This window comes from Scyliorhinus torazame, chromosome 1 (genome assembly GCF_047496885.1).
Source record: "Scyliorhinus torazame isolate Kashiwa2021f chromosome 1, sScyTor2.1, whole genome shotgun sequence".
NCBI classification, from domain to species: Eukaryota; Metazoa; Chordata; class Chondrichthyes; order Carcharhiniformes; family Scyliorhinidae; genus Scyliorhinus; species Scyliorhinus torazame.
This window is the reverse complement of record NC_092707.1, coordinates 71,422,632-71,446,267: the sequence shown is the minus strand read 5'-3', so window position 1 is coordinate 71,446,267 and position 23,636 is coordinate 71,422,632. Positions and strand designations below refer to the sequence as shown.

The 23,636-nt window shown below is 51.9% G+C and overlaps 1 long non-coding RNA gene across 4 annotated transcripts in view; it reads right to left on the bottom strand.

The window, feature by feature from the left end:
* Window positions 1-252: 252 nt before the first annotated feature.
* The window catches only part of LOC140408834 (uncharacterized), a 99,236-nt gene continuing 75,852 nt past the window's right edge, over window positions 253-23,636 (bottom strand). For all 4 annotated transcript variants that reach the window (XR_011940217.1, XR_011940213.1, XR_011940214.1 and 1 more), the window contains exon 4: window positions 253-421. This is a non-coding gene — a long non-coding RNA (uncharacterized lncRNA). The remainder of the gene's footprint in view (window positions 422-23,636) is intronic.

The following is a 23,636-nucleotide window of genomic DNA, read 5'->3' as shown; positions in this document are numbered from 1 at the left end:
GATGTGCAGGGTAGGTGGATTGGCCACGCTAAATTGCCCCTTAATTTGAATAAATGAATTGACTCTAAAAAAAATTTTTTAAGATAGCTTTGTGAATCTACACTGCCTGGTGCTCTCTTTACTAATGAAATTCTGATAAACTCTTAGCATGTGTAAACCAAATCAGAGCTTGTGATGTCAACAGGACAATCTCCTCACATAAGTATCTCCAGAAAATAAATTAGAGTGAAGTATCATTGATTTTAGCCATCCTTTTAGGTGCCACAACAGTTAACTGTTTTATTTAAGTTGAGATGCTTTTCCAAGGGAAATCTGATGTGACAAAGTCAACCCAAGTTACTCTTTTCCACAACAGTTGTTAACTCGTTGACATGGCTGGAGACCGAGGAGCACGTCACTTAACCAGGTTTTGATGCCGAACCTGCAAAAAAAAAATCATATTGTTCAGTAGTTCGTGGTTCCATGGCACAATCCTATTGCCTGATCCATATTTATCACTCACACATAAAAATCTCACAGAAAACCCATATCTCAGTGGGGAACGCCCTCAAGTGTACAATGAACCAACATAGATGCATAAAGGTTAGTCATGTACCAGCACCCAAGAAGGCATATATGTTCTCTATGTTTGTGAGAAGGTGCATGTGGACCTCCACCTTCCAGCATCTCTGATCTGCTTTTCTGCTAGTTCAGCAGGATGCACATCAAGGGCCAAATCTAATCTGCCTTTCTTAATGCACAAGTGGAAAAAGCACATCGCTTCTGACATGTCCAAGTAGTTCTAGTAACTCTCTGTTTATCATAGAATTTACAGATTATCATAGAATTTACAGTGCAGAAGGAGGCCATTCGGCCCATCTAGTCTGCACCGGTTCTTGGAAAGAGCACCCTACCCAAGGTCAACATCTCCACCCTATCCCCATAACCCAGTAACCTCACCCAACACTAAGGGCAATTTTGGACACTAAGGGCAATTTATCATGGCCAATCTACCTAACCTGCACATCTTTGTACTGTGGGAGGAAACCGGAGCACCCGGATGAAACCCATGCACACACGGGGAGGATGTGCAGACTCTGCACAGACAGTGACCCAAGCCGGAATCGAACCTGGGACCCTGGAGCTGTGAAGTAATTGTGCTATCGACAATTCTACCGTGCTGGGGCTGGTTTAGCATAGGGCTAAATCACTGACTTTGAAAGCAGACCAAGGCAGGCCAGCAGCAGGGTTCAATCCCCGTACCAGCCTCCCTGAACATGCGCCGGAATGTGGCGACTAGGGGCTTTTCACGGTAACTTCATTTGAAGCCTACTTGTGACAATAAGCGATTTTCATTTCATTTCATGTTGACTTTGCAACCTGCCTCAGATTGACTCTGTCCTCCCTTTCATTAATTACTTTGCAGCTCCTCGGTCAATGGGGGTGAGTTGGGTGATTAGGGGTGCATGGGGGTGTCAGGTGTTCAGTGGGGGGGGTCAGGTGGTCAGTGGGGGAGTGGTTGGTCAGGGAGTGTTGTGTGGTCGAGGGTGATTCGGGTGGTGAAGGGGCACCAGTGGTAAGGGGGGATTCCTTGGGGTGGTTGGGGAGGGAGGTTGTCCTGTAGGGGTTTGGTCGGGGGTTCATTGATATAGTTACACAGGAGTGAAAATGGTTTTAATTCTTCTAACTTTTTCTGGGGAACTATTACTGTAAGAACCATTCAAAGTTTATGATTTAAATGTTATTTTTGGATGGTTTCAATTGCAGGGCAAGCACCAATGGAAGTTTGAATTTCCTGGGCATTTGCTAGGTAATCATTACCTGGGGACTTCCGGGGGCTGGGTGGAGGGGTGCGCAGGGAGTGGAGTGGGGGAAGGTGGTCCCCTAATGTATTTTTGAACACTTCCACTTACAACACCATGGAGCCCTGATATTACGGATATCTTTTCCAAATTTTTTGAGGCAGCACGGTGGCACAGTGATTAGGACTGCTGCCTCACAGCTCCAAGGTCCCAGGTTCGATTCCCGGCTTGGGTCACTGTCTGTGCGGAGTTTCCACTTTCTCCCTGCGCGTGTGTGGGTTTCCTTCGGGTGCTCCGGTTTCCTCCCACAGATCAAAGATGTGCAGGTTAGGTGGATTGGCCATGCTAAATTATCCTCAGTGTCCAAAATGTTTAGGTGCGGTTACTGGGTTAAATGGATAAGGTGGAGGAGTGGGCTTGGGTGGGGTGCTCTGTCCAAGGGCCTGTGCAGACTCGAAGGGCCGAATGGCCTCCTTCTGCACTGTAACATCTATGATTCTTATGGTGCCGAGGCCTCAGGTTTGATCCTGGCCCCGGGTCACTATCCGTGTGGAGTTTGCACATTCACCCTGTGTTTGCGTGCGTTTCACCCCCACAACCCAAAGATGTGCAGAGTAGGTGGATTGGCCACGCCAAATTGCCTCTTAATTGGAAAAAAATTAATTGGGTACTCTAAATTTAAAAAAGAGAAAAAGTATATATTTTTGAAATTCTTAATGAAGCTGGATGACCCCAGCAGTGCAAGCCTCATGAAGACCCAACACAGCACAATTGAAATGAAACCTGGTAGCACACTCCCAATAATCAAACTCTGCCACAAATTATCTCAAATGCACCAACAAACACGTACATGCCTTCAGCATACAACAGGGGGAAATAACTCCTTTATTGAAGATAAGCTGTACTTAACGCAATGCTGGTTGAGTAGGAAATTCATATCATAAAAATAATGCAGCATAAAGTTACACAAAATCAGTTCAAAGCCATTAAAAATTCAGTAACACTCCATTTAATCTGAGATGTTCATGGAAAACATGGATTCGTGAGCGTGAGTAAGCAGCTATAATCTAATTAAGGCATTGGTATGTTATCATGAAAATCAAATCACAATATAATTGTCATCACCCTTTGTTATTTGGAATTATTTTATATTATTTTTACGTGTGAGCAATTTATTCCAGTTTTAACAGTTTGCATTGGTAACGGATTAGAGTTTACAGTTTATCTTTGGTGTAAGATGACAGATACAAATAAACATTTGTCCATGGTTTTCAAACAAAACATTTCATTTTTCACAATTTTCCATTGCATCTTAATAGGAAATGGGTGGTAAATGGAGGAGTAGGGCCTATTGGGGACCAAAAAGGGAATTTACACATGGAGGAAAGAAGCATAGCTGAGGTATCAAATACTTTGCAAATACACTGTCTTTACCAAGGAGGTAGATGCCAACCAGGACCTGGTGACAGATGATGAAATTATTTCCCCAGAAGCATTCAAAATTGATAAACAGTAAGTGGTGGATCGACTGTCAGTACTGAAAGTTGACAAGGCACCCACTATCTAACGATAGTGAAGGAAGTCAGAATGGGAATTGCAGGGGTGCTGGCCATGATTATCCCAGTCTTCCCTAGATTCAGGGGAGGTGCCAGAGGACTGGAGAACTGCAATTCGAACATAGAACATAGCATGATACAGCGCAGTACAGGCCCTTCGGCCCACGATGTTCAACCGACATGGGAAGTCAAAAAATAAAAGCCATCTAACCTACACTATGCCATTATCATCCATATGCTTATCCAATAAACTTTTAAATGCCCTCAATGTTGGCGAGTTCACTACTGTTGCAGGTAGGGCATTCCACGGCCTCACCACTCTTTGCGTAAAGAACCTACCTCTGACCTCTGTCCTATATCTATTACCCCTCAGTTTAAGGCTATGTCCCCTCGTGCTAGCCATTTCCATCCACGGGAGAAGGCTCTCACTGTCCACCCTATCTAACCCCCTGATCATTTTGTATGCCTCTATTAAGTCTCCTCTTAACCTTCTTCTCTCTAACGAAAACAACCTCAAGTCCATCAGCCTTTCCTCATAAGATTTTCCCTCCATACCAGGCAACATCCTGGTAAATCCCCTCTGCACCCGCTCCAAAGCTTCCACGTCCTTCCTATAATGCGGTGACCAGATCTGTACGCAATACTCCAAATGCGGCCGTACCAGAGTTTTGTACAGCTGCAACATGACCTCATGACTCCGGAACTCAATCTCTCTACCAATAAAGGCCAACACTCCATAGGCCTTCTTCACAACCCTATCAACTTGGGTGGCAACTTTCAGGGATCTATGTACATGGACACCTAGATCCCTCTGCTCATCCACACTTCCAAGAACTTTACCATTAGCCAAATATTCCGCATTCCTCTTATTCCTTCCAAAGTGAATCACCTCACACTTCTCTACATTAAACTCCATTTGCCACCTCTCAGCCCAGCTCTGCAGCTTATCTATGTCCCTCTGTAACCTGCTACATCCTTCCGCACTGTCGACACCACCGACTTTAGTGTCGTCTGCAAATTTACTCACCCACCCTTCTGCGCCCTCCTCTAGGTCATTGATAAAAATGACAAACAGCAACGGCCCCAGAACAGATCCTTGTGGTACGCCACTTGTAACTGAACTCCATTCTGAACATTTCCAATCAACCACCACCCTCTGTCTTCTTTCAGCTAGCCAATTTCTGATCCACATCTCTAAATCACCCTCAATCCCCAGCCTCCGTATTTTATGCAATAGCCTACCGTGGGGAACCTTATCAAACGCTTTGCTGAAATCCATATACACCACATCAACTGCTCTACCCTCGTCTACCTGTTCAGTCACCTTCTCAAAGAACTCGATAAGGTTTGTGAGGCATGACCTACCCTTCACAAAGCCATGCTGACGATCCCTAATCATATTATTTCTATCTAGATGATTATAAATCTTGTCTCTTATAATCCCCTCCAAGACTTTACCCACAACAGACGTGAGGTCTATAGTTGCCGGGGTTGTCTCTACTCCCCTTCTTGAGCAAAGGGACCACATTTGCTATCCTCCAGTCCTCTGGCACTATTCCTGTAGCCAATGATGACATAAAAATCAAAGCCAAAGGCCCAGCAATCTCTTCCCTGGCTTCCCAGAGAATCCTAGGATAAATCCCATCAGGCCCCGGGGACTTATCTATTTTCAGCCTGTCCAGAATTGCCAACACCTCTTCCCTACGTACCTCAATGCCATCTATTCTAATAGCCTGGGTCTCAGCATTCTCCTCCACAGCATTATCTTTTTCCTGAGTGAATACTGACGAGAAATATTCATTTAGTATCTCGCCTATCTCTTCAGACTCCACACACAACTTCCCATCCCTGTCCTTGCTGGCCCTACTCTTACCCTAGTCATTCTTTTATTCCTGACATACCTATAGAAAGCTTTTGGGTTTTCCTTGATCCTACCTGCCAAATACTTCTCATGTCCCCTCCTTGCTCGTCTTAGCTCTCTCTTCGGATCCTTCCTCGCTACCTTGGAACTATCAAGCGCCCCAACTGAAACTTCACTCCTCATCTTCACAAAGGCCTCCTTCTTCCTCTTAACAAGAGATTCCACTTCTTTGGTAAACCACGGTTCCCTCGCTCGACGCCTTCCTCCCTGCCTGACCGGTACGTACTTATCAAGAACACGCAGTAGCTGTTCCTTGAACAAGCTCCACATATCCAGTGTGCCCAACACTTGCAGCCTACTTCTCTAACCTATCCCCCCCAAGTCATGTCTAATGGCATCATAATTGCCCTTCCCCCAGCTATAACTCTTGCCCTGCGGGGTATACTTATCCCTTTCCATCATTAACGTAAACTTCACCGAATTGTGGTCACTGTCCCCAAAGTGCTCTCCTACCTCCAAATCTAACACCTGGCCTGGTTCATTACCCAAAACCAAAGCCAATGTGGCCTCGCCTCTTGTTGGCCTGTCAACATATTGTGTCAGGAAACCCTCCTGCACACATTGTACAAAAATCGACCCATCTAATGTACACAAACTATATCTTTTCCAGTCAATATTTGGAAAGTTAAAGTCTCCCATAATAACTACCCTGTTACTTTCGCTCTTATCCAGAATCATCTTCGCCATCCTTGAAGTAGACACACTTCAAACCACCTACCTGAACACTGGCCCCCTCCTGCGAAGTCAATTCTGTGCTCCTGACCTCTACACTCTCAATCTCTCGTACCCTAAAACTACAATCCAGGTTCCCATGCCCCTGCTGTATTAGTTTAAACCCCCCCAAAGAGCACTAACAAATCTCCCCCCCAGGATATTTGTGCCCCTCAGGTTCAGATGTAGACCATCCTGTCTGTAGAGGTCCCACCTTCCCCAGAAAGAGCCCCAGTTATCCAGAAATCTGAATCCCTCCCGCCTGCACCATCCCTGTAGCCACGTGTTCAATTGCTCTCTCTCCCTATTCCTCATCTCATTATCACGTGGCACGGGCAACAGCCCAGAGATAACAACTCTGTTTGTTCTCGTTCTGAGCTTCCATCCTAGCTCCCTAAAAGCCTGCCTGACATCCTTGTCCCCTTTCCTACCTATGTTGTTAGTGCCAATGTGGACCACAACTTGGGGCTGCTCCCCCTCCCCTTAAGGACCCGGAATACACGATCCGAGACATCACGTACCCTTGCACCTGGGAGGCAACATACCAAACGTGAGTCTCTCTCGCTCCCACAAAATCTCCTATCTGTGCCCCTGACTATCGAGTCCCCAATTACTAATGCTCTGCTCCTCTCCCCCCTTCCCTTCTGAGCAACAGGGACAGACTCCGTGCCAGAGGCCCGTACCCCATGGCTTACCCCTGGTAAGTCCCCCCCCCACAAGTATCCAAAGCGGTATACTTGTTACTCAGGGGAATGACCGCAGGGGATCCCTACACTGACTGCTTCTTCCCAGTCCCTCTTACAGTTACCCATCTATCTCCAATCTTTGGTGTAACTAATTCCCTGAAGCTGCTATCTATGGCCCCCTCTGCCTCCCGAATGATCCGAAGTTCATCCAACTCCAGCTCCAGTTCCCAAACCCGGTCTTGGAGGAGCTGGAGATGGCTGCACTTCCTGCAGGTAAAATCAGCAGGGACACTAACGGCATCCTTCACCTCAAACATCCTGCAGGAGGAACAGTGCACTCCCTTCCCTGCCATCCCTCTAACCTCCAACCAAGATCTAGTTAATAAATAAATAAAAAATATAATAATAATATGGCACTTACCTCACACCAATGGGTCTTAATATGAGGTTAGAGGAGGAGGGTGGGTGGGAGACACTACATGTGTAGTGTCTTGGGTTTCCTCTCCACCAGAATTTATTGGTTAGGGGGGGGGCCTTCCCAGAAGTCCGCGGGTCAACTTCCGGTTCCGGCCTTATATTAAAAAAAATATATATAACAAAATAAAACAGAAAAAGAAGAACAGAAACAGGACCTGGTAAGTGTTTTTAAAGTAAAAACTTACCTCCCAGAAGTCCCTTGCGCACCGCTCCCGCCGAAATCCAAAGGCCTGCTCCTGCAAAGGTAAGTGCTTTTAAAGTAAAAACCTACCTCCCAAAAGGCCGTTGCGCACCGCTCCCACCGAAATCCAAAGGCCTGCTCCTGCAAAGGTAAGGGTTTTTAAAGTAAAAACTTGCCTCCCAGAAGGCCCTTGCGCACCGCTCCCGCTGAAATCCAAAGGCCTGCTCCTGCAAAGGTAAGTGCTTTTAAAGTAAAAACTTACCTCCCAGAAGGCCCTTGCGCACCGCTCCCGCCGAAATCCAAAGGCCTGCTCCTGCAAAATTGTTCCAACCTTGTTCAGGAAAGATTGTAAGGATAGTCCCAGCAATTACAGGTTTAACATCAGTAGTGGGAAAGCTTAAAGAACAATTAATCGGGATATAATTAAAGTCACATGGAAAAATGTGGGTTGATTAGGAAGAGCCAGTATGGATTTCTGAATGGGAAATCATGTTAGAATAACTTGCTGGAGTTTTTTGAAGAGGTAACAGAAAGGGTCAATATGGTTAATGCAATTGATGTGGTGTACATCTCGCGGGACATTCAGAAGACATTCAATACAGTGCCACACAACAGACTTGTGAGAAAATTTATAACTCATGGAATAAATAGAGAGTAGCAAATTGGACACAAAATTGGCTGAATGTTGGGAAGTGGAGAATAATGGTCAATGCATATTTTTCAGGCTAAAGGAAGGTTTGCAGTGGTGTTTCCTGGGGTCTGTATTGGTGGTTATTCATGAAGACCCTGCATTCTTAACCTTGCCCCTCATCTGAGGTGTGGTGATCCTCAGGCTAAATCACCACCAGTCAGCTCTCCCTCTCAAAAGGGAAGACAGCCTCTGGTCATCTGGGACTATGGCGACTTTACCTTTACCTTTATTGGGATCCTTGCTTTTCCTGACATATATTAATGGTCTAGATCTCTACGTGCAAGGGACAATTTCAAAGTTTGCAGATGACACAAGAATTGGAAATATTGTAAACTGTGAAGAGGACAGGGTAGAACTTCAAAAGCCATCGACAAATTGGCGGAATGGGCAAATAGGTGGCAGATCAAGTTCAATGCAAACAAATGTGAGGTGATGCACATTGGCATGATGAACATGGAAAGACAATATGAAATAAGAGGTCAAATCAGTATCACCCAGGCATTCTGGCAGTGCCAGAGTGGTACTGGCTGGTGGCCATGTCAAGGTACCAGGCTGGCAGTGCCAAGGTGCCCAGGTGCCAGTGGGTGTGCCAGGATACCTACCACACTGCCCAGAGTCCAACCACCCGGGGACATTCAATGGCCTGGGAGACATCCCCAGGTGCCATGTCCACGTTTGTGTGCACCAGTGTTAAACAGCACCATGGCGAGGTCTTCCAGGCGAAGCTGTTAGGAGTTCCCGTGCTTCGGGAGAATACAGCACAGATATATTTAAATTAGCTTAATGGCTTAGGCTGGTTTAGCACAGGGCTAAATCGCTGGCTTTGAAAGCAGACCAAGGCAGGCCAGCAGCACGGTTCAATTCCCATACCAGCCTCCCCGAACAGGCGCCGGAATGTGGCGCCTAGGGGCATTTCACAGTAACTTCATTTGAAGCCTACTTGTGACAATAAGCGGTTTTCATTTCATTTATTTAAATATGTTCATCTGGATCTCTCCCAGTGAGGGCGAGATCCAGGTCGTGACATCTCGCGAGATCTCATTAGATCTCATTAGATCTTGCGAGGCGTACCGAGCATCATGGCCTCTCACGAGATTAAGCAGCCCCGTGGAGCCACCAAAGTAGGGACGACTAGGCCATTAAATCACGTCCATGGATAGAAAACACACAAAATACATAATTTTTAAAAATGAATTAATGTGAAGAGAGGACAACATTACTCAATATACAGTAACAATAATAATCTTCTTCCCTCTACGATGAGAGCTAGTCTGTGCAAAAGAAATCTGGTTGGTTGAATGCAAATTCTCAATTCAATACATAGTGCAGTGCCCAGCCTACATAGCTCATGCAAGAAGAGGGAGGCTGTATAGTGCCAAATTGAACTTTGCTTTGGCTTAGTAATCTACAGAATAACATCCTTTGTTACTGAATACCTGACTACACTGCAGTCTGGTATTGTGCATTTGAAAACATCAGTGCAGTAAGCATGAAAGACAAACCAGCCATTGGCCCTGGAGTGCTATTTTGCATGAATGTTCCTTCTATTATCATAGAAACTTATTAAAAAAATTTAGAGTAGCCAATTATTTTTCTTTTCCAATTAAGGGGCAATTTAGCATGGCCAATCCACCTAACCAGCACATCTTTGGGTAGTGGGGGTGAAGCCCACGCAGACAAGTGGAGAATGTGCAAACTCCACACGGACAGTGACCCAGGGCCGGGATTCGAATGCGAGTCCTCAGCGCCGCAGTCCCAGTGCTAACCACTGCGCCACATGCCGCCCTCTATTATTATAGAAACTTTGTGATTGAACTCAAAACTGAAGATGCAGATGGCTTGAACTCTTTTGAGAATGGCTGTAACCTTGGCAGGAAAAATAAAAAAGCAGAGTATTACTTAAATGAAGAATGACTTGAGAATTTCAAGGCACAGAAGGATCTGGGTGTTCTAGTGCATGAGTCACAAAATGTTAGAATGCAGGTACAGTTAGTAAGTACAAAGGCTAATGGAATGCTATCCTTTATTATGAGAGGAATTGAACATGAAATTAAGAATGTTATGCTTCAGTTATAGAGGGCATTGGTGAGACCTCATCTCGAATACTGTGTGCAGTTTTGGTCATCTTATTTCAGGAAGGATTTAATGTGTTGGAGGCAGTTAGAGGAGGTTTACTAGATTCCTATCTAGAATGCAACTTTGGAACTCTCTGCCTCAGAGGGCAGTGGAGGCGGGAGGTTTTTAAGGTGGCGGTAGACAGATTCTGATTTGACAAGGGAATCAAAGGTTATCAGGGATAGATGCGAATGTGGAATTCGTAACACAACAGATCAGCAATGATCTCGCTGAATTACAGAACAGACACGAGGGGCCGAATGGCCAACAATGTTCCTATTTCGTATGTTCGTAATGCAGGTCATCACAATATTATATTCCAATTAGAGGAGCAAAGGTATTAGGGAATGTGCACAATTGGCATGGCGACACAAGAGGCAAATGTAGCAAGTAAACATGTATAATACCACCATTGTACAACAAATTGAAATGAATCAACTGTGCAGTCTACCATTCTTTTATTATGCAACAAACAAAGCATCAATTGTCAGAGGGGAAACAGGTTCCCAAACTCATTCTCAGGGGAACCAGTTGCTGGTAAGATTATTAACTGGGGTGCTCCCTTAGTTGACATGGAGACGGGTTGCTTGTCCAATTAAGAGCAGTGAGCAGGCTTTTGAGTTTGGAGTGTCAATCAGAGTCCTTCTAGCTTCAGAGAAGAACCCAATTGCTGGAAAAGGAAAATAACTGTTGTGCACTTTAACAGAAAGCTGCTTTCTCAGTCATTTTTCTTTTAAATTTTATTTAAAAGCAGAAAAAGCAGACACTGTGGAGGGGTGTGTGAAGGAGGAATCCCTTTACAGGAACTGTAGATCTGCCTGGTGTAGCGGGTAGGACCTGCTTGGTCCTCCGGCGATGGGAGTGATCAACACAGCTACCGCTTACCTCAAACCGGGCAGCTGTTAGTCAGTAAAAGAGGTGAAGAGAACAGACACAGCAGCTGCAAGACATGAGGCAATACTGCAAAGAGAGAGCTAAAGGCTGCCAAACCAATTGGCACGCACCCATCGTCTTGTGAGACAGGGAGGCCAAAAAGACTTATCTCGAGCGCTGGCACTGGGTTCCCAGCTGCAGGCAGTTAATCTGCCCCTAGTCACATCCAGAAACTGGAGGTCAACTGGGAAATCCCAGTCCCCCCTCTTGCAGCTCTGAGAAAGACTCTGCTATCTGACAGGACTCTGTTTTATTTCTATATCTATAAAGGGGTCTTCAAGCCCCCAACATCCCACCAAATGAGGGCACTCCCGGTCTGATCCCCAGTACAGGAAAATGCCACCTGGGCACTGCCAGCTTGGCAGGAGCAGTACCAGGGTGGCACCCAGGTGGCACTGCCTGGGTAGCAGTGGGGATCTCAGCGTATCATCTTGCCCTGAGGCCCAGACATCCAGGTGCCCCCAATCCTGCCCCCCACCCCCCAAACTGTCAGTACGCTTGGTCCCCATTTGTGAAGACTAGTGCTAACCGGCACTCACCTAATGTCTCTGAGGCAAGGGGATTCAATCCCAATGCCTTGGGTAGATCAGGCGAGTGCATATTAAAGTAAGACTAGCTGGATTGGATTGGATTGGATTTGTTTATTGTCACTTGTACCGAGGTACAGTGAAAAGTATTTTTCTGCGAGCAGCTGAACAGATCATTAAGTACATGGGAAGAAAAGGGAATAAAAGAAAATACATAATAGGGCAACACAAGGTATACAATGTAGCTACATAAGCACCGGCATCGGATAAAGCATACAGGGTGTAGTGTTAATGAGGTCAGTCCATAAGAGTATCATTTAGGAGTCTGGAACAGCAGGAAAGAAGCTGTTTTTGAGTCTGCTCGTGCGTGTTCTCAGACTTCTGTATCTCCTGCCCGATGGATGAAGTTGGAACAGTGAGTAAGCAGGGTGGGAGTATTCTTTGATTATGCTGCCCGCTTTCCACAGGCAGTGGGAGGTGTAGATGGAATCAGTGGATGGGAGGCAGGTTTGTGTGATGGACTGGGCGGTGTTCACGACTCTCTGAAGTTTCTTGCGGTCTTGGGCCGAGCTGTTGCCATACCAGGCTGTGATGCAGCCAGATAGGATGCTTTCTATGGTGCATCTGTAAAAGTTGGTAAGTGTTAATGTGGACATGCTGAATTTCCTTAGTTTCCTGAGAACGTACAGGCGCTGTTGTGCTTTCTTGGTGGTAGTGTCGACATGGGTGGGTCAGGACAGATCTTTGGAGATATGCACTCCTAGGAATTTGAAACTGCTCACTTTAATATGCAGATCTGTCAAATATAGACCCTGCCCATTGTGGAGGGACCCAGATCGCAAAATCTTATGAGATCCCATTAGATCCCGCTGGATAAATATCGAGAGGGGCCTCTCGCTGAATTTACCAGCCGATCCCGCCCCGGTTTGGGTGGGACGCGCCCGTTAGATTTCACCGATGTCTTTGCTTCTAAATATGCCCTGCCAGTGAAACAAGTACTTGCAAAATTAGTCTTCTGATACCCTGTTTAATAGTCAGGACCTCATAATAAAGAAACCCACAGGCACCTTAAATACACAGTTACGAAACACAGCAAGCAATCAGGCAGCCTCAATGGAAAGAACAGAGGAATGTTGCAGAAGAACTATTTCTCCTTAAGACAATTCAGGAACTGTAGCAAATTATTTCATCACAAGTTCCTCTTTGGATTTTTGTTCAAGCACATTGATGAGGTTAACCAATATTATCGAGGGGAAAACTCTTTTTTTCCAGGATTTTTCTTTTGTGACTCCCAGGGGCTGGATTCTCCGATTTTGAGGTTATGTCCCCACGGCATCGTGGGAATGGTGGCTTTTTACGACAGTAAAAATGGCGTAAAACAGCCACCGATCCTCCGTTTGGCTGGGGGCTAGCATGCCGGCAGCGTAGAGTATCCGGCTCTAGCTGCCGATATGGCCCGGAGAATTGCCGGGTCTGTGGCAACACATGCGCAAGGCGGCGACCTGCAGAGGCTGCGCTGTGCTACATGGCAGCGGCCACTCGTGGACCCAGCCCGCAAAATAGTGCCCCCACTTTGGCCGGTTTGTACGCCCCGGATATCCCCCCGCCCCCCCCCCCCCCCCCCCCCACAGTGCCCCCAGCCCCGATAAACTCCCTCCTGCCTGCGGATCAGCCCACCCCCAACTGTGGTGGCACTGGACTGAGTCCGCAGCCGCCACGCCGAGTTCCCGACAGATGAGACCATGAGAGACCCACGCCGTCGGGAACTCGACCGCTCGGGGGCGAGCATCGGGGAGTGGGCCTCTAGCAATGTCTTGAGGCTGTCGATATGTCACGCATCATACCCTGAGAGCTTTTGGAGGGGGGGGAATATCGCAAAAGAGGCGCCACCCCGATTTGGTCAATCGGCGAACGCGATTTCTGCGGCGGCGACCGGAGAATCCAACCCCGGGGCGGGATTCTTCGATATCGGCGTGATGTCCGCCGACCGGCGCCATAAACGGGGCGAATCAGTCCAGCATCGCAGCGCCCCAAATGTGCGGAAATCTCTGCATCTTGAGGGGCCGAGCCCTCACCTTGAGGGGCTAGGCCCGCGCCGGACTGATTTCCGCCCCGCCAGCTGGCGGGAAAGGCCTTTGGTGCCCCGCCAGCTGGCGCGGAAATGACTTTGCCGTGCGGCGCATGCGTGGGAGTGTCAGCGGCCGCTCACGGCATCCCCGTGCATGCGCAGTGGAGGGGGTCTGTTCCGCCTCTGCCATGGTGGAGACCATGGATAAGGCGGAAGGAAAAGAGTGCCCCCACGGCACAGGCCCGCCCGCGGATCGGTGGGCCCCCGATCGCGGGCCAGGCCACCGTGGGGGCTCCCCCCCGGGGCCAGATCGCCCCCCCCAGGACCCCGGAGCCCGCCCGCGCCGCCGTGTCCCACCGTCCCAAAGGTGGTTCAATCCACACCAGCTGCCGTGGGTTGACAGCGGCGGGACTTCGGCCCATCGTGGACCGGAGAATCGCCGGGGGATTCCCGCCGACCGGCGCAGCGCGATTCCCGCCCCCGCCGAATCTCCGGTGGCGGAGAATTTGCGACACGGCGGGGGCGGGATTCATGCCGGCCCCTGGCAATTCTCTGGCCCGGTGGGGGGTCGGAGAATCGCGACCATGATTTTGGTTGAGGGGCACTCATTTTTCTTTATGCTAGTCTCTGGAATTTCTCATCTATTATAAATATTGCTGCACAGTATTAACATGGAGGAGACGGAGTGGGATGGGTTGGGGAATGCGAGATCTGCAATATTTCTCCTTGATCTCCTTGCTGACACTTGGAGCTTGGGCTAAGATTATGAGAGCTGTTCCGCAGACTAGTTGAGGAACAGCCTAGCATAGTCATTCATACTCACAGAATCGTATCTTACAGATAATGTGACAGACACCACCATCACGATCCCTGGGTCTGTCCTGTTCCACTAGAATACAGTACACACCAGAGATAATAGCACAGTGGTAAATAGATGGAGGCAGTTGCTCTGGGAGTCCTCGCCATTGACTCTGGAACCCATGAAGTTTCATGCCTGCAGGTCAAAGGTAGGCAAAGTAACCTCCTGCTGATTACCTTCAACTGCATCCACTCCGCACCCCCCCCCCCCAAACCGCAACCCTCACCCCACTCAGCGAATCAATCAGTGCTCCTTCATGTTGAACAGCATTTCAAAGAAGCACTGAGCGTGGCAAGGGCAGAGAATGCACTCTGGATGGGGAACTTCACAGTCCATCACCAAGAGTGGCTTGGTAGCAGCACTAATGACTGAGCTGGCCAGGCCCTAAATAACATGGCTGCTAGACTGGGCCCGCAGCGGGTGGTGGGTGAGATCATCAACAAGAGGGAAAAATAGACTTGACCGCATATGTTTTTTCTTGTTCTTGTTGGGGTTGAATTCTTAGAGTTCTTGATTAAAATTAGAGTTTTACTCTAATATGTGCTGTTCTGTTCTTTGTATCAATATATAGCTTCCTTTCGGTGCACAAGTTAAATGGGGTTTTGATATTTTATTGTTTGTATTTTTCTCTTTCTTCAAATGCTGACTAAGGAGTTAGTTAGCGGGGATTGTTTTGGAAGGTTCACTGCAGCTCAGGAGAGTAGCTTTTTTTGATAATGAGCTTAGAGTTCTTGTTTTGTTTGGGTTTGTTAAACATAAGCTTTAATATGGGGGTAAGTTTTTGTTCACTTCTCTATTATTTGTATTTGTACTTGGGTACAGTGGCATTCAATGGTGATGACATTGTGGGGAGGCGGTAGTTTGCTCACGGTGCCTGATGATTTTCCTTTGTCCAGTCATTTGACTTGGTTTGGTGGTCACCTTGGGTGGATCTTTTTGCTTTAACTTTTCAGTGTTCCTTGGTTCATCTCTCTTGGTGGAAATGGCTGACTCTGGATTGAGGGGGGGGTGGAGACTTCCAATTCATTTGGGCACCTGGAACATTAGGGGTTTGCATGGCTCAGTGAAAAGGTCGAGGGCATTTGCCCATCTGAAGAGTTTAACCTCTGATGTAGTGTTTTTCCAAGAGACCCATTTGAAGGTCAGAGATCAATATAGGTTGAGTAAGGAGTGGGTGGGGCAGGTTTCTACAGGTAAATCATGCTCAAATTCTTTGAGGAAGTAACAGGGAGAGTAGGTAGAGGGGAACCTACAGATGTAGTGTTTTTAGATTTCCAAAAGACATTTGACAAGGTGCCGCATAAGAAGCTGGTGCATGAAGTAAAAGCCCATGGAATTGAAGGAGGTGTGTTAGCATGGATTGAAGACTGGCTGTCACATAAAAAACAGAGAGTTGGAATAAATGGGACCTTTTCAGAGTGGAAAAATGTAACTAGTGCAGGACCGCATGGGTCAGTTCTTGGCCCCACAATTGTTCACTATTTACATTAATGACCTGGAGGAAGGGACAGAATGTAAGGGTTCCAAATTTGCCAATGATACGAATGTATGTGGATTGGATTGGATTTTGTTTATTGTCACGTATACCGAGGTACAGTGAAAAGTATTTTTCTGCGTGCAGCTCAATAGATCATTAAGTACATGGGAAGAAAAGGGAATAAAAGAAAATACATAATAGGGCAACATAAGGTAAAAGATTAGAACGATTGTAAGTTAAGTAAAAAGCGGATCTGTTGGGGAGAGCTCACAGAGAGTCACCTCGCTCCGGCGCCATCTTCTGGGGTCACGTTCTGGGATATGTGGAAGGGCATGTTGTGATGAGAATATTGTGATTCTGCAATGGAACATAGATAGATTGGGGGCGAAATTCTCCGTTATCGGCGGAAAGTCCGCCGATTGGCGCAAAAAACGGCGCAAATCCGACTTGCGTCACGTCGGAAAAATGGGTCGATAGTCTCTGGCCCGAAATGGGCTAGCAGCGACGTAACGGGATCCGCGCTTGCGCAGTGGTTCACGCCGTGCGGCGTCATACGCGCTGCACGGCGTGACAGCTCATAAGGCCGCGCTGCTCCCCCCCCACCCGACCGGAACACCCGACCGCAACACCCGACTGGATGGCTGGCCGTCGCTCAGCCCCGAGGTTCGAGTCACGCGATGTGGAGGCGCTCCTGGACGCGGTGGAGCAGAGGAGGGACGCCCTGTATCCCGGGCACGGCCGCAGAGTTGCCCCACGCCACAGCCGGCGTCTGTGGAGGGAAGTGGCAGAGGCCGTCACCGCTGTGGCCCTGACACCACGGACAGGCACCCAGTGCCACAAGAAGGTGAACAACCTCGTCAGAGCAGGCAGGGTGAGCCTCCCCCATATCCCCCCCTCCCCAAATCCCCCCCTCCCCCATGTCCCCCCTCCCCCATATCCCCCCTCCCCCATATCCCCCCTCCCCCATATCCCCATATCCCCCATATCCCCCCTCCCCCATATCCCCCATATCCCCCCTCCCCCATATACCCCCCTCCCCCATATCCCCCCTCCCCATAGCCCACCTCCCCATATACCCCCTCCCCAATATCCCCCCTCCCCCATGTCCCCCATATCCCCCCATCCCCCATATCCCCCCTCCCCCATATCCCCCTCCCCCATATCCCCCATATCCCCCCTCCCCCATATCCCCCCTCCCCCATATCCCCCCTCCCCATATCCCCCCCTCCCCCATATCCCCCATATCCCCCCTCCCCCATATCCCCCCTCCCCCATATCCGCCATATCCCCAAGTGAATCCAGCCCTAACCTTAACCTCTGCAATGCACGCGCAACCGATGGTGTGCATTTATATACCTGCTTAACAGTGTTGCCTTTTACCCCTGCCCCCCCCCCACAGGAGAAGCGCGCACACAACAATAGGGAGCATGTGAGGACTGGAGGAGGGCCCGCTGATGAGAGGCCACTGACCGTACACGAGGAAAGGGCCCTGGAACTGGCTGGCGGACCTGAGGACCGGGAGGTTGCTGATGCAGAGGTCGGGGGCGTACTAGCGAGTGAGCCACCGACAGCCCGTCCCCATATCCCCCCTCCCCTATATCCCCCTCCCCGTATCACCTGATCACTGCCTGATGTCTAACCATGCATGTTTCATTGTGTATCGCAGGACCAAACGTCCAGGCACCCATCCCCGCAGATGCAGACCGCCCGCAGGATGCCCCTCGGAGACCACAGGAGACGGAGAGGCCCGCACCCTCCAGCATGCGACGCCCGCAGGATGCCCCTCGGAGACCACAGGAGATGGAGAGACCCGGACCCTCCAGCATGCGACGCCCGCAGGATGCCCCTCGCACACCACGGGAGACGGAGAGACCTGGAGCAACAGGGAGACGACACCCCCGTCACGTGCGGGAGCGACCACCCAGCGACGAGGGGGGCAGCCACAGGCCCCCGTCACATCCGAGCCAGGACACCACTTCCCAGGACACCACTACCCAGGACACCACTACCCAGGACACCTCTACCCGGGACAGCACTACCCAGGAAGACGAAATACCGGACAGTGACTCAGAGTGGATGGGTGGAGACGAACCCCCACCCCAAAGTGCCATGGACTCAGAGTGGGACGAAGAGCACGACACAACGCCACTGCTGTCACCAACACCCTCCACCATCGCAGAAACACTCACCACGGTTGGGCACTTTAGTGATGAGGCGTCTGGTACACTCACTGGTGCGCACAACACAGCCGTCCCGGTACAGCAGGTGGAGGTAGGAGCAGCAGAGGGACCGGGCGGTCGGAGGGCAGCCCAGCCCAAGCGAACATCTGCCGCCCAGATGGATCCCGGGTTCCTGCAGTTACCACATCCACACATAGATCCGATGCAACCACCGACCCGGAGACGAGCGAAGAGGGTGAAGGGCGGCTTGCGGCGGCTGCGGTCGCAGGTGGAGGAGTCCACCCACGTCCAGGGGCTGGGAGTGGTGCCGGTCATGCGTGCCACCCAGGCCGACACCGCACGGGTGGCGTCCGCGGTGGAGGCAATGGGTGCGACGGTGTCAGACATGGGGAACGGTTTGCGGGGCCTTCCGTGCAGGCGGCGTCTGTGGCCCAGGAAATGGCTGCCCTCTCACAGGAGGCCATGAGCCAGTGCCAGCGCCAGATGGCAGAGGCGCTCAACGCCATAGCCCAGTCTCAGCAGGCCATGGCCCAGTCTCTGCAGGCCATGGCCCAGTCTCAGCAAGCCATGGTCCAGTCTCTGCAGGCCATGGCCCAGTCTCAGCAAGCCATGGCCCAGTCTCTGCAGGCCATCGCTGAGGGCATCGGCGCCAGTGGCCATGTGCGAGCCGGCGTCGCACTGTCACAGACAGGGTTTGCCAACCCCCTGGGCTCAATGGCTGCAAACCTGCAGACCCCTGTCGATACCAGCACGGGCCTCCAGGACTGGCAGCGCCAGATGTCGGGGGGGGGGGCGTTGAATGGCCAGTCCGTTCGCATCCCCCACCCATGTAGAGGCCTGGGGGCCATCGGGCACCCCGAGGGAGGAGGAGGTGGTGTGGTCCGTCCCGGCTCCCTCTGTAGGGGGGGTCCCGGTACACCGCGACACCTCGGACTCCCCCCCTTCCATCCCAGGTGCATCGCGTGGGCAACGGGCAGGACAGGCTGGCAGCTCGCCATCCCAGTCGCCCGGGCTGCAGCCTGGCCCATCTAGGCCAGGACGCCCCAGGAAACGGCCGCCAAAGGGATCCAGTGTCAGAGGGCAGGAATCACAGGAGTCCACCTCCAGTTCGGCTGTACCGTCCGGGGAACCATGTAGACGTAGTCAAAGGGCCCGTAAGGCCAAACAATTAGACACTGAGTAAGTTGGCACGGGTGCAGGGCACAGATGAGTTTTAGGGGCTAGGGCACGTGCATGAACTACTTTGGTTATTAAAGTCAATGTTACACCTACCGAAGCTGCCTTTGTGCTCTGTCCAAAGTGTGCGGGGGTGTCATGTACGTTGAGCGCAAGTGTGTGTGTGAGGGGTGGTCTTACCTCAGCCCCAGGTGAGTCTGCCCCCTTCCCCCTGGGCCGCCATCAACATCCCCCGGGCAGAGGACGGGACCGTGCGCTGCAGTGTCACAGCCGCATGCAGAGATGGTCCGGGTGGATGGTGGTACTGTGGCCATGGGTCAGACATAGTCCAACGATGTCGAGCCAGGAGCTCATCGCAGGGCGGGTTGTCATCATCCTCCATGGCCTGCGATAGACACGCGTCCACCCGCAACTGTGTGAGCCCGGCCCGTTGTGCCGCAGGTGGATCGGCAATGGGGGTGGGGGGGTGGTGTGCATGCGGGTGGGGTGGGTGGGGTTGGGGAGGGGGGTGAGGGTGCTGGGTGGGTGGATGGGTGGGGGGTGTGGGTGGTCGGCTGTTGCCATGGTGTGCGATCTGTGGCCATACTACCCGATTCCCACGCCCATCTAGTCAGTGAAGCGGGCGTCTATCAGTCTGTCCCGTGCCCGCTGGGCCAGACGGTAACGGTGGACAGCCACCCGCCTGTGTCTACCCCGTCTGCCCTGACCATTGCCCCCATCCCCCTCATCTGGGGAGGACTGGGCCTCTTCCTGCTGCTCCTCCACTCCGCCCTCCTCTGCCTGCGGCACATCGCCCCTCTGCTGGGCTACGTTGTGCTGGACGCAGCACACCACAATGATGCGGCCGACCCTATCTGACCGATACTGGAGGGCGCCCCCAGAGAGGTCCAGGCACCTGAAACGCATCTTCAGCACGCCAAAGCACCTCTCGATCACTCCCCTTGTCGCCACATGGGCATCATTGTAGCGGTTCTCCGCCTCATTGCGTGGCCTCCGTATAGGCGTCATCAGCCACAATCGCAATGGATAGCCCCTGTCGCCCAGCAACCAGCCCCTCAGCCGGGGATGGCGTCCCTCGTACATGCTGGGGATGGATGACCGCGACAACACGAATGAGTCGTGTACACTGCCTGGGTGACGGGCGCAGACGTGCAGGATCATCATGCGGTGGTCGCAGACCACCTGTACGTTCATCGAATAGGTCCCCTTCCTATTAGTGAACACGGCCCTGTTATCTGCAGGTGGCCGCACGGCGACGTGCATCCCATCGATCGCGCCCTGGACCATGGGGAACCCGGCCACGACAGAGAAGCCCACGGCCCGGGCATCTTGGCTGGCCCGGTCCACGGGGAAGCGGATGTAGCGGTGCGCCATGGCATATAGGGCATCTGTCACTGCCCGGATGCACCGGTGCACCGATGTCTGCGATATGCCGGACAGGTCCCAACTCGGTGCCTGGAATGACCCCGTTGCATAAAAGTTCAGGGCCACCGTAACCTTGACGGACACGGGGAGAGGGTGTCCCCTGCCAGTGCCACGCGGTGACAGGTGTGCCAGCAGGTGGCAGATGTGTGCCACGGTTTCCCGGCTCATCCGGAGTCTCCTCCTGCATTCCCGGTCCGTGAGGTCCTGGTATGACTGCCGGGGCCGGTACACACGGGGCGCCCTCGGGTGCCTCCGTTGCCGTGGGGCCGCGACGTCCTCCTCCCCCTCCTCGTCCTGTCGGTCAGGTGTCCCTCCAGCCTGGGCGGCTGCCGCCTGCCCCTCTGCGGCAGCCTGCGCCGCCTCTCTGGCACGCTCCTCCTCCTCCTCCTCCTCCTCCTCCTCGTCCAGGGCAACATAGACATGAGCGGCTGCCACCACGGCGGCCAACATCGCTGGATGATCTGAAAACATGACGGCCTGGTGGGGGGGAGGGGAACGACGACATGTCATCATTGCCCATATCCCCTCCTCCCCCCAGCCAGGTGGCATGGACCGCATGGGTCCAACTGTTGGAGGCTGACACCTGGCCAGGTGGACCAACTCACTTGCCCTCCCATCCCCCTCCTCGGCACGGACCCCCCCCCCAACCTCCAACCTCCACCCTGGCACGGACCCCCCCCCCAACCTCCACCCCGGCACGGACCCCCCCCCAACCTCCACCCCAGCACGAACCCCCCCCCAACCTCCACCCCGGCACGGACCCCCCCCCCAACCTCCACCCCGGCACGGACCCCCCCCCCCCAACCTCCACCCCAGCACGGAACCCCCCCCAACCTCCACCCCGGCACAGACCCCCCCCCAACCTCCACCCCGGCACGGACCCCCCCCAACCTCCACCCCGGCACGGACCCCCCCCCCCTCACCTCCACCCCGGCACGGACCCCCTCCCGGCACTCCCCCGGAGCCCAGCCTACTCTAACCACCCCCCCCCCCCGCCGCACACACACACACACAACCCGAGACACACCTCTCCTCACGCATTCAGACTGCGGCCACGCCATTGCCTGCCCAGAGCCAACCCCCCCAGGCCATCACTCACCTCCACGCTGGTCGGCGTGAGCCTGGACCACCGGGTCATGCCGATGAAAAGGAGGTTTAATTTACGTCGACGTGAACGGTCATCACGTCGACGGGATTTCGGCCCATCCGGAAGGGAGAATATCGGCAGGCCAAAATCGGCTGCCTTGCGCAGACCCGTGACATTCTCCGCAGCAGCGGCGACATTAACGCCCCGCCGACTTTTCTCCCTTCGGAGACTTCGGCAACCGGCGGGGGCGGGATTCACGGCGGCCAACGGCCATTCTCCGACCCTCTGGGGGGTCGGAGAATGACGCCCTGGATTCCTGGCGCAGAGGATCCAGGGGCGGGATTCTCCGACCCCCCGCTGGGCGTGAATCCCGCCCCGCCGCTCCGAAGCCGGCTGCCGAATTCTCCACCGCCGGTTTTCGGGCAGGGGCGGGGATCGTGCTGCGCTGGTCGGGGGCCATTGGCAGCGGCCTCCCCAGCAATTCTCCAGGCCCCAATGGGCCGAGCGGCCACCCGTTTTCGACCAGTCCCGCCAGCGTGAAATGGACATGGGGCCCACCAATCTGCGGGCAGGCTTGTGCCGTGGGGGCACTCTTTCCCTCCGTGCCGGCCTCTTAAGGCTCTGCGATGGCCGGCACGGAGAAGAAACCCCCTGCCCATGCACAGGAAACACGCTGGCGGTTCTGCGCATGCGGTAACTTGTGTCAGCCGGCGGCGGCCCTTCGGCGCCGGTTGGCATGCCGCCAACCCCTCCAGCGCCAACCTAGCTCCCGGAAGTGCGGAGGATTCCGCAACTTCTGGGCGGCCTGATGGCAGAGTGGTTTACGCCACTCTTGGCGCCGGTACTGGCCACCCCGCCAAGTCAGGGAGAATCCCAGCCCGGGTGTTTATTGCAAAGGAGTTGGTGTTTAAAAATAAGGAGGTCTTGTTGCAATTGCACATGGTGCTGGTGAGGCCTAAATTGGAATACTGCATACAGTTTTGTTCCTTGTACCTAAAAAAGGATCTAGTAACATTGGAGGTAGGCCAAAGGAGATTCACCAGGCTAATTCCTGGGATGATAGGGTTGCCCTAAATAGCCTGGATCTGCATTGCTGGCAATTTAGAAGAGTGATGGGTGACCTTATTCAAACATCTAATATCTTTAGAGGGCTTGATAGGGTAGATGGTGAGATGTTTTCACTGGTGGGTGAGCCTCGACCAAGGGGACATAGCTACAAGATAAAGGGACGGTCATTTAAAATTGAGGTGCAGAGAAATTTCTTCTCGCAGAGGGTGGTGAATCTCTGGAACTCTCTGCCCCGGATCCGGGGTGGTGGAGGCTGGATCATTAGAAGTACTTAAAGTGGAGGTGGTTACATATTTGACAGATGGAGGAATAAAGGGCTGTGGAGAAATGGCACAGAAAAGTAGTGGAGGCCAGTATGAATCAGCCATGATCATATTGAATGGCCGGGCAGGCTTGAAGGGCCTGGTAGCCTACTTCTTCTAATTCATGTGTTCTTGTGTTTGCGCAGACAGCATTCTTCTTTATATTATGGATCCAGATCCTCCATAGACGACATCATTAAGTTGCTTAACATCTCTGGGTATTAATTGAACTTAAGCAAGAGTGAATGTTTCCTGGTTAACCCCCCTGGGAAGCAAGCCCAATTGGGGATGTTACCTTTTCATCTTGCTTCCGCTATCTGGGGGTACAGGTGGTCCATAACTGGGCCTCACTTCATAAGTTACTTTACACCAGTCTGGTTAGCAGTATCAAAGCAGATTTGCGGATGTAGAACAG